Raw genomic sequence first — 12,102 nt, 5'->3', positions numbered from 1 at the left:
TTGCAGGCAAGTGAACTGAAGTTATCTGTGTGCAAAAAAGACAGCTTGCCACTCCATGCACTTGTTTTAAAATTTTGCCATTTGCTATTGTTTGGCATTCATGGACTGTTATGCCAAAGAGTGATGCCTCTGAGGAAAAAAACTGACAGCCACCCTCACAGTAGAAAACGGCTCCTCTGAGCTATTGAGAGGCTGGTATTTAGATAAACTTGTGGAACACAAGATCAATTTGTGAAATAATTCACTGAAATAATCCCCATGAAAGATACTAACTACCAAGTCATTTTTCATGGCTGTCTTGATGCACCTGTTTTAGTTTGTTAAGCACCTGTTAACCTGAAAATCATTTTTTTTGGCTGATACTTACGACAGGAAGGAAATCTGTGTAGTGTTACTCTGTCCGTGGCTGCTCTTTAGACCTACCCAGCTCCTGCTGATAGTAACAGCAGGGTCCCCACTGCCTATAAATGCAGAAAGTTTTAGTTCTTGTAAGCCCCACTTTTTTTCCATTCTCTTTTCTTCAGGAAACAGTCACAAAACAACCCAACTGAAAACATGAGGTAATAGTTTCTCAAGAGGCTTCCTGTCAGCTTGGCCAGCCAGGTAACTGTATGTCATCTCTGGCTTTTAGCATTGCTTCTCTCTCTTTTACTTGCTTTCCTTGGCAGCAATTTGACATGATGTGACCTCTTAAAAGAGTCACAGCCTGTAAAAACTTATCTCGTCCCTTGAGGAATAGAGTTTTACTTTCCCTCCTGCTCCTCCCAAGGGCTCCAGATGTGTGTGTGTGTCAGTGTGAAGGTGAATATTGACTAATATAAATTTTCTTGTTAAAGGATGGCATTATTAGTAGTTGGCATGCTCACTTTTAATCCAAACAAGCAAAACATAAGTAACTGTGCCAGGAAGATTTGGTTTATTTTCTTGCAGTGGATTTGTAAATCAACAACTCTGGGTGGGCATAGGGGATTTTTGTGGTCTGCATATGGGAATGCACAACCGTGCTCCTCTGGACTCGCTGAATTGCTGTCAGGGTGTTACCAACAGCTACACTCAATAGCGAAGGTCTCTTTGGACAGCAGTTCCCTGCTTGCTTCTGGAGATAAGACAATTTCTTAAGGCTGAAATACAGCACATCAGAACAGGGATGGGTTGGGCCACTCATGTCCTGTAGGGAAGATACTGCGTTTCCAGAGAGTGCCAGTTTAAACAGAATTTGCACAATATATGCTAATTAACTGCCCTAGAAAGCTAAATTATGGCAAAGGCCTGTTCATCTCTGCCAGCCTGAGCAGTGGAAGGTGCCCAAGGAGTTTCTCCTTGGCACCGTGCTGCCACTGCACGATCCTCATGGCCCTCAGCTCGTGGCAGATGCACAGGGACATTTCTCTGCCTGCGACTCAGCTCTTTGCTTTCAGCCAGCCCTCTGCCCACTGGGACTGCCTGCTCGTGCTCTCAAATTCATTTCATTGCTTCCAGGCTTTCTTTACTTTCCTCTGTTTCTCTTGGCAGCACACAAATGCATGCAATTGTGTTTCAGCCCACTCTAAAAACCTTTTATTTGCAGCTGATTCCTAGAAAAACACCTAAATCTTTAGTTTGGTTTGAGGGCTTTTTTTCCTTAGGAGTCTTTTTCTGCTCAAGTCTCAAGTTGTCAGTGATCTAGGCAGTGGATTCCCTTGTTTAAACTACCCTGTTGCACAAAGGAGCTTGTTCACCCTAAATGGATGGAGGAAGGGTGACTAAGAGGCCTCTCAGCTCTCACAAGGTCTTTTGGCTCTCATGGGTGGAAGAGGGCTTGGAGGTAGTTACTTTCTATCACAGTATGAGTATAATTAGATTCTCCAACTAATCTTGAATGAAATGCTAGATTAATTCTCAGAGCTGTATTTTCTCTACTGCATCGAATATTTATTTAATATTCCTTTTTAAATAGATGAAGAAGTTCCATGTATAAAAGACCTGAGATTCTTTTTTCCATGAAAGAAAAGTCCTGAATATGGTGATGAAATATGTCTTCTCTCATAAATGTTGTTACTACTGCATACGGAGTTCAAGAACAGGGTATGTATGTTTGATGAGTGGTGATGACTTGATTTAGATTTGGATAAAGTTTGCTGAATATACAAATACGTGAAACGGCAACCAAGCCATATGCCAATATCTAGTGCAGTTTTTGAATTGAGTTGTTTGATGTTGTTTGATGCTGATGACATTTATTTTTTGGCCATGACCATAAAGGTATAGGCTTTTTCCAGTGAAGTTTCTCCTGTTCTGTTAAAACTGCATTGATTACTGGTGTTCTCTAAGAGCTATCTCTTTTCTTGACCACTAAGTAGTAGACATTGGATAGTATTATTCAATCTATTATGAGTTCTGTGTTTGTAAATGCATAGAAGATATTGCCAAATCACCACTATGATGGTAAAAAATGTAAAGATTAAAATCTTTGCTTCAGTTGTGGCAAGGCATTTTCCTACCTCTGGAAAATCATCACTGGACAGAGCTGTGTGTACCAGTGCTTTAGTGGAAACATAAAAGCAATCACTGCATCTTGCAGAACCATTGTCAAGGACACCTCACAGAGAAAGTGATTGTACAACTAAATGAGGATTATCACTGAGATTTACTGAGATTTTACTACTACTCTATTGGTTACCACTAATTATAGTTTGCACTGCATAGTTGCAGGGTTCTTTTTGAAGGCTTAAAATCTGTTTGCAAATATGTTGTACTTGTCATGCTTCTAAGAGAGATCAAACAGAAGGTAGATGTTACTTCTGTTGCAGCTTTTTGAAGTTTCGTAGGATAAACCTTGTTGAATATCCCATAATATAAATTTAATATAGACTAATCGATGTCTCTCAGCTTGTTCCTAATAGAGTCTGTCTTGACAACAACATAGCAGTTGTCTTCCTATTTCAAATCCTTGCTGCTCCTCCATATTTGAAATTTATATTGCATGTGAAAATTCACTAATTGGAACCGGGTAGTTTACTTCATTGAAAGTACGTGCCTGCCTCCATTTGGGGTAGGTGGCATTGCAGTCGGGCTGCTGGCACCTCACGCAGGACCCAGAAGCATGTTGGGCTGCATTTGGTATCCCTCTTAGCTGGGATCAGGACTGGAAATGTCCCGTGCTTGGATTTCTCTGTGCAGCCAGAGAGCTGACTCCTAGATCTTCCTTTTTTTTTTTAGAGAAATCACTTTTGTTGCTGAGCTCTCAGGACCTGGTGTCATACATACTGTTAGTGACTATTTCTGTTGCCTGTCACGATGGGACAGCATTTATCCTGCAGGAAGTGTTGTTTGGTTTGGAAACAAGTGTGTGCAAATAAAGAAGTCACAATTTTTTTTTTTTTTTTAAATCTGAAAAGAATGGCTGTTATGCTTTCACACCCCCCAGCAATGCTGCTCATGGGCCCCCGGAGCATGCGGTGTTGCGGCGGGGTGAGTGAGCCTCTCTGCTGCCAGCACCTCTACTCCCAGTGCTCGGGGTGGCCCATTTGGTAGCACTCCTCTGCAAGTCTCAATGGGTGGTCTGTGCAGCGTTGCACTAAGGCTATGGCTTTCCTGAATGTTGCTCAATTTAAAGCATGGTTTTAGGGTCTTTTTCCTGAGTGGGTGTTACCTTTAGGAGATGCTGCTGTGAGAGGTTTCCACCCCCCGGTGCATTACGGAGAGGTGGGGTAGCTCGGCTGTGCAGCAGGAGCGGTGCACGCAGAGACCACAGGAGACGCTCTTTCCTTCTATTTAGAGGCTGAAGTCTTTAATGGCATGGGGTGATATAGTTAACATGTGGTCTGAGCTCAAATCTTCCTAAGGTGAGGATCTTTCTGCCTGCTGAAGATTTGCTGCAATAAGTTTTGTCTATCCTGTTTTGCAGCTGATGTGGCAGAATCCATAGCGCATTCAATAACATGGGTTGTGTCTCCTCACCTCTCTCTGGGTTCTGATCTGATGGTCTCAAGCTAGGGAGAAATTACCACTAATAGGTATGAGCTTTTCCAGAGGCAGAAAGCACGTTACTTAACAGTTTTGTATCATTGGGTCTACATCTTTCTGTGTGAACAATTTAAAGAATAGTAGGCTGGTGGATACTACCTTTGTAATGGTCTCTGCAGTCTGAAGGGAGGCTATCAGCCACCACCTTCAAGTGTGCCAAATACTGGTTTCACCTTGCTTTTCATAGGTGATGTAGATATCCAAGGCTCTGAGAAGCTTAATTGAAAAGGAAATTATTGGGCTGACTTCTTGCTTAAGGACTAGCCGAAAAGAAGAGACATCATAGGTAGAGATGCTTCCTCATCCTTTTGTGGTACATGGAAAGACGGAAAACAAGATATGTCTGCTAAACCGGTGATACTGAGTATTTCTAATGGATAGATCAGCAATATAAAATTTCTACAGTAGCAGCAGAACCTGCAGCAAAGTTCTGTAAATGAGGGCCCATACATTATTGCCTATGGTTAGAGCAACATTTTAGGAATAATAACAAAAGTAATAAAACAGGAGCACTGTACATATGAAATACAAAATCCTCACGGTGCTCTTAGTAGAAACTGGGTGCAAAAGAAAGAGAGCAAACGGAAGTCATTGCTGCAAATGTATAAAGCAACGATGTCACTGTTCTGGTGGCCAGTATCTAAAATATGTTCTGGACCAGTTCTATCCTCTACTTGCCAAAAGAAGGCATATTAGGGTTTCACACTTAGTGTGGTGCAGTTGTAAAAGTGATTCAGGAATTCATCTGCAGAAGAAAAAGCAAACTGCATGTTAAATGGCAGCTCTGCTTCAAATGAATTTCTAGGCCAGGGTAAGTGTGAAGTGACATACTATATAATATATTTTGGCAAGATACTTATCCTTTACTAAACCAGGGTCTTTTTGCAATTGAAATAAATTGCACATATAAAAACAAACAAGCCAGTTCTAGTCTGGGTACATGCTGAATGCTTTCTGTCAGGTGCTCAATGCCTTTCCCTTCATCACCTTGGAGCTTCTTCTAATGCCAGGCTCTAATGGGTGTGAAACAAGGATGAAATGTGGCTTGACAGAAGGAGTGTAAGTCAGGAAACAGGTTCTTCAACACCTGCACCTTTCTCGCTGCTTGCTGAGCATGCAAAAAGCAAGCTTCCCTTCAAAAGTCTTAAGATGGGCATTTCTAGTCACAGCTTATTTTTGAAAAGCTTGGCCTATATGTATTTATGTGTGTATATTCATATGCAGATACTTCTTACACACACACACACACACACACACACACACATATATATGAAAAAAGTATATCACATGGCATTTATTTCACAACAATGTCCAAATGGAATATTTTTCCCCCTTTTGCCAATTTCCCTCTCCCATACCATTCCCTTGTCCCTGGCTGCCTCACCAGCTATCCAAGCTACATCCTGTCTGGCATGTACTGCTGCTTGGGATTTTCTGGACTGAAGCTCAGACTTGGTTTGTAGGCTCACTTCTTACCCTTTCAAAGCTTCATTGATGACTTGTGTCAGGTCTGTGACCTGTTTTTATCTCCTGAGCTGCTTACTCCTGGAAGAAAGGGGATTTTGTGTATTCTGCTTGAGCAACATTGGGCTGGTGAAGACAGTGTATCTGAACTGACAGATTTGGGGTGTTGTGATGGTGAATGTGAATTGTGGTTGTCTTTGGGTTACAATGATCCTAACAAACAGGTGGATATGTCTCTCCCTCTCTCTCTCTCTTTTTTTTTTTTTTTTTAATTTTTGTTATACCAGCAGCCAGGAAGCCTCAGGAGCCACAGCCCCACGTTATTCATTCATACATGGAAGCAAAGGTAGGAGCCACAGCCCCATGTTATTCATTCACACATGGAAGCAAAGGTTGAAGCTTATGCTCTCCCCTTCCTCCCTGTTGGACTCTGTTTCAGGCTTATGGAGTGGCACCTCCTGACTTTGGTTGCCTTTGCTCTAGAGAAAGCCTGAGCAAAAACAATAACATTTTTCTTGGTTTGGTCTTCAAACCCTGAGCTGACCCTGGTTCACTTGACATTCCTTGCAATGGTTTGAGGACTCTTTAGACCTTCAAGCTTGTAATGCAGTTGGCATGAGTTTGCAGCCCCATCTTCTGATGTGAGGAGTACTTTCATCCAAGTCCAGCAGAGCACTTGCATACCTATCCTATTTTAAGACTACAAATAGTTCCACTACAGTTGGTGAGACTATTGGGAGGCAATAACCTACAGGCGTGCTGCAAGATTAAAGCCTTTGTGTGCTTTGGAGACTACAGTTTCCTGCAGCTTGATAAACATTTTAAGTTTGGATTGAGTTTAGCAGGGTTTGGTTTTTTTTGGACTGTTTTCATAATATCTCCTTGCAGCAGGAAAAGAAGTAGTTTCATCAGTTACAACCTATTAGTAGTGTAGTCAATACTTGTAGCAATATTTGCAAACTAATACTGGACAGTTATTATTCCAGAAGATGTTTGCATACTTAATAGGTCATGAAAAGGAAAAGAACACAAAAGAAACCCTCTCAAGCTTGCCTTTTCTGGTCTTGTAGTGGTTGAAAGTCCTTCTAGCTGTTAATTGCCTTTATTTTAATCCAACGCATGCAGAGATGAAAGTATGAACAGAAGTCCACCCATCCAAGCTTGAGGCACAGCCACTCAATATGGGCTCTGTCAAAGAAGCAACTGCTGTAGCACACAGTGGCAAGGCAAACAATTACCCTTTTTTGTTTATATACCAGAAATGTTAGTTTAAAGGGCTAAACGAGTGATAATGATTCTGCTTGAACACCCACACATTGGCACGAGCACTCTGAGGCAAGTCGGGGTGGAAAGGGAAAGAATTCCTTGCTTTTGAGGACAAAAGTGCTACAGATGAGTTAAACTGTCAGCTCCAGATTTTGTGCATTTTTATTTAACGAGTTTTGAAGAAAGGAACATGAATTGAGAGGGAAAGTGAACATGAAGGGCAATTATATATCATTAATTTTAAGGTGGTTTCCATTTTAGTAGGGTCTACAGGGTGTCAAAATGTGTCCCATCATTGCTCTTTATTTCATTTTTCTTTTTGTTTAGAGGGACCTGTGCAATTGAGGCAATTCTGAAGACTACGCCTCTAGTTTTGGGGCAAACTAAATATCTTAGTAAAGCATGTAACATTATGTACTCAGGAGCCACCTGAAGCCTGTTGTCAAACTCTACTTTTTATTTACAAACCATATCCCATGTTCATCATGAAGATCATACTAAAGTTCTCAATTCTCCCTTCCCTTTCTGTTTAAAATGTTAGAGGGCACTTGAATGAAACACTTGCGCATTTTCATTCATGTTTCCATAAATGGAGTAGTAATGATTTTAGCCTTAAAATAAAAGATTACTATCCATACATGATTGTTATTTTGATAGTCAAGTCATCAAAATACAAATATATAAGGAAGGATTTAAGAAGCCTATAGCTCCATTTGTAAAAGTGAAAAATGCGTGCAATATTCTTGTTTTCTAGTTGGTGTATAAGAACTAGGAGTGGACAACAGCTCTTGTAGTGTATTCAGTGGTAATACTGGTAGGTGAGACTCCATTTTGTGTCTCAGCTAGAATGAAATAATTTAAAACTGTATTGGAACCCAGTTTTTTCCTTGCCAGCAAAGCTGAGATTTTATGTGGAAACAGTTTGCCTTTGGAAAACTTCGCTGTGACAAGAACTTTGATCCTGCTTCATGGAAAAAAATAATCTCAGGAAAGCCTTGTAAGTTAGGAGCATTAATTCCTTTTTATAGGCTGAGACTATTAACTTTTATACTGAGCACTTCTTCACAAAAATCATGCAGCACTTCATTTTTCTAAGCCACCAGAGACTGTGAAAGGTCTCTGGAAAACTGTGTAATGATTTAGATGAAAAGTCTGTTTTGTCTCATCCAGCAGGAAGTATGCTTATCATGTGGCTGTTAAACTGCGAATTTTCTAGGGAGCGCTCCATGTACAAGTTGATGATCTTGATCCATAAAAGCGGGCTCTTAGACATGACTCATAAACCTGTCTCTGATCCTAATGTGCTCTTCAGTTTTGAATAAACGAGCTGTCCAATGAGTTAAATAGGCCCTGTCGTGCTTTTATCTACATCCAAAGTATGGTATTAACCCTGTGATCGGTAGTTATATTGCACATGGTGGACAACAGGTCAGTCCTGCAGTGGTTGGTTCAGCAGTAAATGTTACAGCAGCAGATCCTAATTACAAATGTTATATTTATTAATATGAATATATATCTTCCACTTTTAGTTCTTTGGTTTTCTGTGAAAATTACCACAATGTTATAAAAAATAATTTCCCCCATGTGCATGTAGTGTGTTGATTAACAGGTTTAATGACTTTCAGTGTTTTTATAGCCTCCTAAAGTCTTATCTGTCTTCCTGGCTTTTGTGCTTTTTCTAGTCATTTAGAAAATCCTGAAAGGAAGACAAAACAAGGGCTTTTGAGACACTGAAGTGAGACAGCTGATTAGTCCTAAGGAAGCTTCAAAGTAGATAAGCAGACTAGGTCAGATTTGTAGTAAGGACAAAGATAAATAATTCAAAAGGATCATTCATTCAGAGGTACAAAGCATTTGTCTGGAAGATTTATGAAACTTTTAAAAAAGCATGCTCAGAAACTTTTGGATTAATAAATAACACGGCTGAAACTTGCCTGGATGTCTTCAGTTTATAGTTTGCTCTTGAAAAATGGAGAGTTCACTGAACTATGAAGTTCTGAAAAGAGTTTTTTTAATCTTCTGCCATCCCTTTCCTTTCTGTGTGTAGGATTTTATTTTCTTTTTGAATAACCTAACCAATATTTTTGTTTTCAGATTAATGAGCTGCAAAGAATGAGAGATGATGATGTTTTTTTCCACAGTGTGCACATGTTTTTCAGTAGTTGATCTGTGATTGTCCACATCAATAATATAGTGAGTTTGTGGAGTTGTGGAGTTTTTTCCTCCTCAAACCACATCTCCAGTTGTTCACCTACTGTGGTTAGGCTGCAGCCACATTTTTCAAATGGTATTGCTGATATTTTTCCTCCCCTCCCTGCCTTAATGGCAGTGAGTGCAGGAAGTGCCAAGCATCTTTCTCTGCAAATCTGGCTTTTCTGAGTGTATTAAACAGTAAGGTAGGCAATGTCTTATCTCACGAGTCACCTTTCAAAATGCATATCAGCAGGATTTTGCTTAAGGACTTTCCTTTGAATTTAAGGAGCAAGTAGCAGGTACAATTTCACCCCATCTGCTGAGGTAGATACTTTATGTAATACAAGATTTTTGCAATTCTTTAGAAGTCAAGTCTTGAATAGAAACTAGATAACTTAATTTTTAAAAGGCATTTTAATTTGCCAAATGTGATTCCTTCCTTTCCATTCCCCCGTCAGCCCCTAATAATCTAGGTAGATGGATTTTTCTTACTACAAGCTGATCTCCTTACCTCTTGTGCCCCCGGCAAAGGTCCTAAAAACAGACAGCAGATAAACGCATTAAAAACCAGAAATGACTCAACTATCTGAAATTGGAAAGAAAACACGTGTGCCACCAGTGACCTTTTTTTGCTGTCTACCAAGATGAATTGTGTATTTTTTTCCTCCCTTGATGATGAACACAATGTGAGTCATTAAATCTTCCATTGCAGACAGAACGGTGTTTTGTGCAAAGATACCTGCCACGGACAAGCTTTAACATATGTGTTTTCTAAAGGAGTAACGACCTACACTGAGAACTGTGCCTTTGAAAGGACAGCACTCCCACCTCTTCATTACTCCCTGCACTTCCTTCGGTGATGTTAGATCTGTCCTGTTTTTATTTGAAAAAGATAGTATCTCTGAGAAAAGTATTAGCTGCGCTTAATCACCACCTGTATGTTTTTTGATGAGGATTGCTTGGCACGTAACATTAGACCAGGCAAGTTACGTTTCTGTTCAATGCTGCAGCATCAGCATCAAATGGGCAACACTTGACTTATGATCTCTACATGTACACATGCGCACATCGGCACCTCAGTTGGTCACTCTGCACTCCTTTTATCATCAGCGGAGGAAAACAAGTGCTCAAAGAGTATGGTGACTCCCTAAAGTTGATGTCTACAAGAGAATATTTTTTTTCATTTGCTGTGAAAGTAGTCAAGCATGACTAGTGCTTTAGGTGCCTAAATTATGGGGAGATGAATCTCATTCTGCATGTCACTATTACCCGGTATAATTACTCTGGGAATACTGGGGTGTTTCCACAGACTACAGTTCACTGAAATACTTCTGCAGTTTGATATCAGAGTGTTAATATCACTCCACTATGAGAAAACCTTTTCATAGCTAAAGTTGCAGCAAAAATATAGTTATATACATGATGTTCTTCCCTGTGTAAGTCAGATTACTGGATATTGTGTGTAACATGGGTGGGACCTGACTCTAGGCATAGGCAAAGCAGGCAGTTACAGGCTGCATCACTGAGCCATGGTCGTGCACCCTGATTTGTGCAAGACAGAGAAGTGTAGGGGAGTGGGCATGGTTCTGCAGAGGGGGCAATGCAGGCCCTCCGACCCCTTCTCCCCAGGGTTTCCCCATGCCCTCCTTCCTACTCCACCACCCCTGTCCCTTACCCTACTCCTGAAGCCAAGCTCTTGCCTCATAACTGGGGTGGCAAAACTGAGTTTTGCTGACAGCAAGCACCTGAGTAAATTCTTTGAGAGATGAAACAGTTTTTAAACGATTTCCATCCTGGCGCTATTTCTTAATATTTTTCTGTTTTCCAGTATATATGTACTAACTTGCAAAGCCTGGGATGTAGGACATTTCTCTGGTAAATCTAGGGCAACCTTTTTGTTGCTGTTCCTTTAAGGGATGCTGTTGCTCTGATTTACTTTATAAAGAGTATAGTTGAATGATAGCATACATAACTGTTTTCAGATAACTATCTGGACATATTTTAAATGCTTACAAATGCTCTTCAGTACCTTTTCAGCAGATAGGAGTTGTAGGATGTTAGAAAGCAGGCCAAAAAAGCTTCCTCCTTTGCTCTGCAAATGAATTAGAGCTTCTGTAAGCTGGCAGGCCTCCTCCTGCTGACAAAAGTGAGACCATTCAAGCCTGGAAAGGGAGGAATGGCACTTGATTTACAGCACTGTTTCTCTATCCGAGCTTGGGTTTTTATTCACTTGTTTTTTTAAGTTGAAAGAACTCCTAGCCTTAAATAAGTCCAAGGACTCTTTTACATAGTGTTGTCCTCGTGTTTTTTCTGACAGTGTAGTGGGTTGACCCTGGCTAGATGCCAGGTGCCCACCAAAGCTGCTCTATCACTCCCCCTCCTCAACTGGACAGGGGGAGAGAAAATAAAATGAAAGGCTTGTGGCTTGAGATAAGGACAGGGAGATCACTCACCAGTTACCGTCACGGGCAAAACAGACTCAACTTGGGGAAAAATTAGTTTAATTTATTGCTAGTCAAATTAGAGCAGGATAATGAGAAATAAAACCAAATCTTAAAACACCTTCCCCCCACCCCTCCCTTCTTCCCAGGCTTAACTTTACCCCTTATTTTCTCTACCTCCTCCCCCCCCGAGCGGCGCAGGGGGACGGGGAATGGGGGTTTGGGTCAGTTCATCACATGTTGTCTCTGCCGCTCCTTCCTCCTCGGCGGGAGGAGGACTCACACTCTTCCCCTGCTCCAGCGTGGGGTCCCTCCCACGGGAGACAGTCCTTCATGAACTTCTCCAACGTGAGTCCTTCCCACGGGCTACAGTTCTTCATGAACTGCTCCAGCATGGGTCCCATCCACAGGGTGCAGTCCTTCAGGAACAGACTGCTCCAGCGTGGGTCCCCCATGGGGTCACAAGTCCTGACAGCAAACCCGCTCCAGCGTGGGCCCCTCTCTCCACAGGTCCGCAGGTCCTGCCAGGAGCCTGCTCCAGCACGGGCTTCCCATGGGGTCACAGCGTCCTTCGGGCATCCACCTGCTCCGGCGTGGGGTCATCCATGGTCTGCAGGGGAATCTCTGCTCCACTTTTAACCTCCATGGGCTGCAGGGGGACAGCCTGCCTCACCATGGTCTTCACCATGGGCTGCAGGGGAATCTCTGCTCTGGTGCCTGGAGCACCTCCTCC

Source organism: Gymnogyps californianus, chromosome Z, assembly GCF_018139145.2.
Source record: "Gymnogyps californianus isolate 813 chromosome Z, ASM1813914v2, whole genome shotgun sequence".
Lineage (NCBI taxonomy): Eukaryota > Metazoa > Chordata > Aves > Accipitriformes > Cathartidae > Gymnogyps > Gymnogyps californianus.
This window is presented reverse-complemented; position numbering follows the sequence as displayed.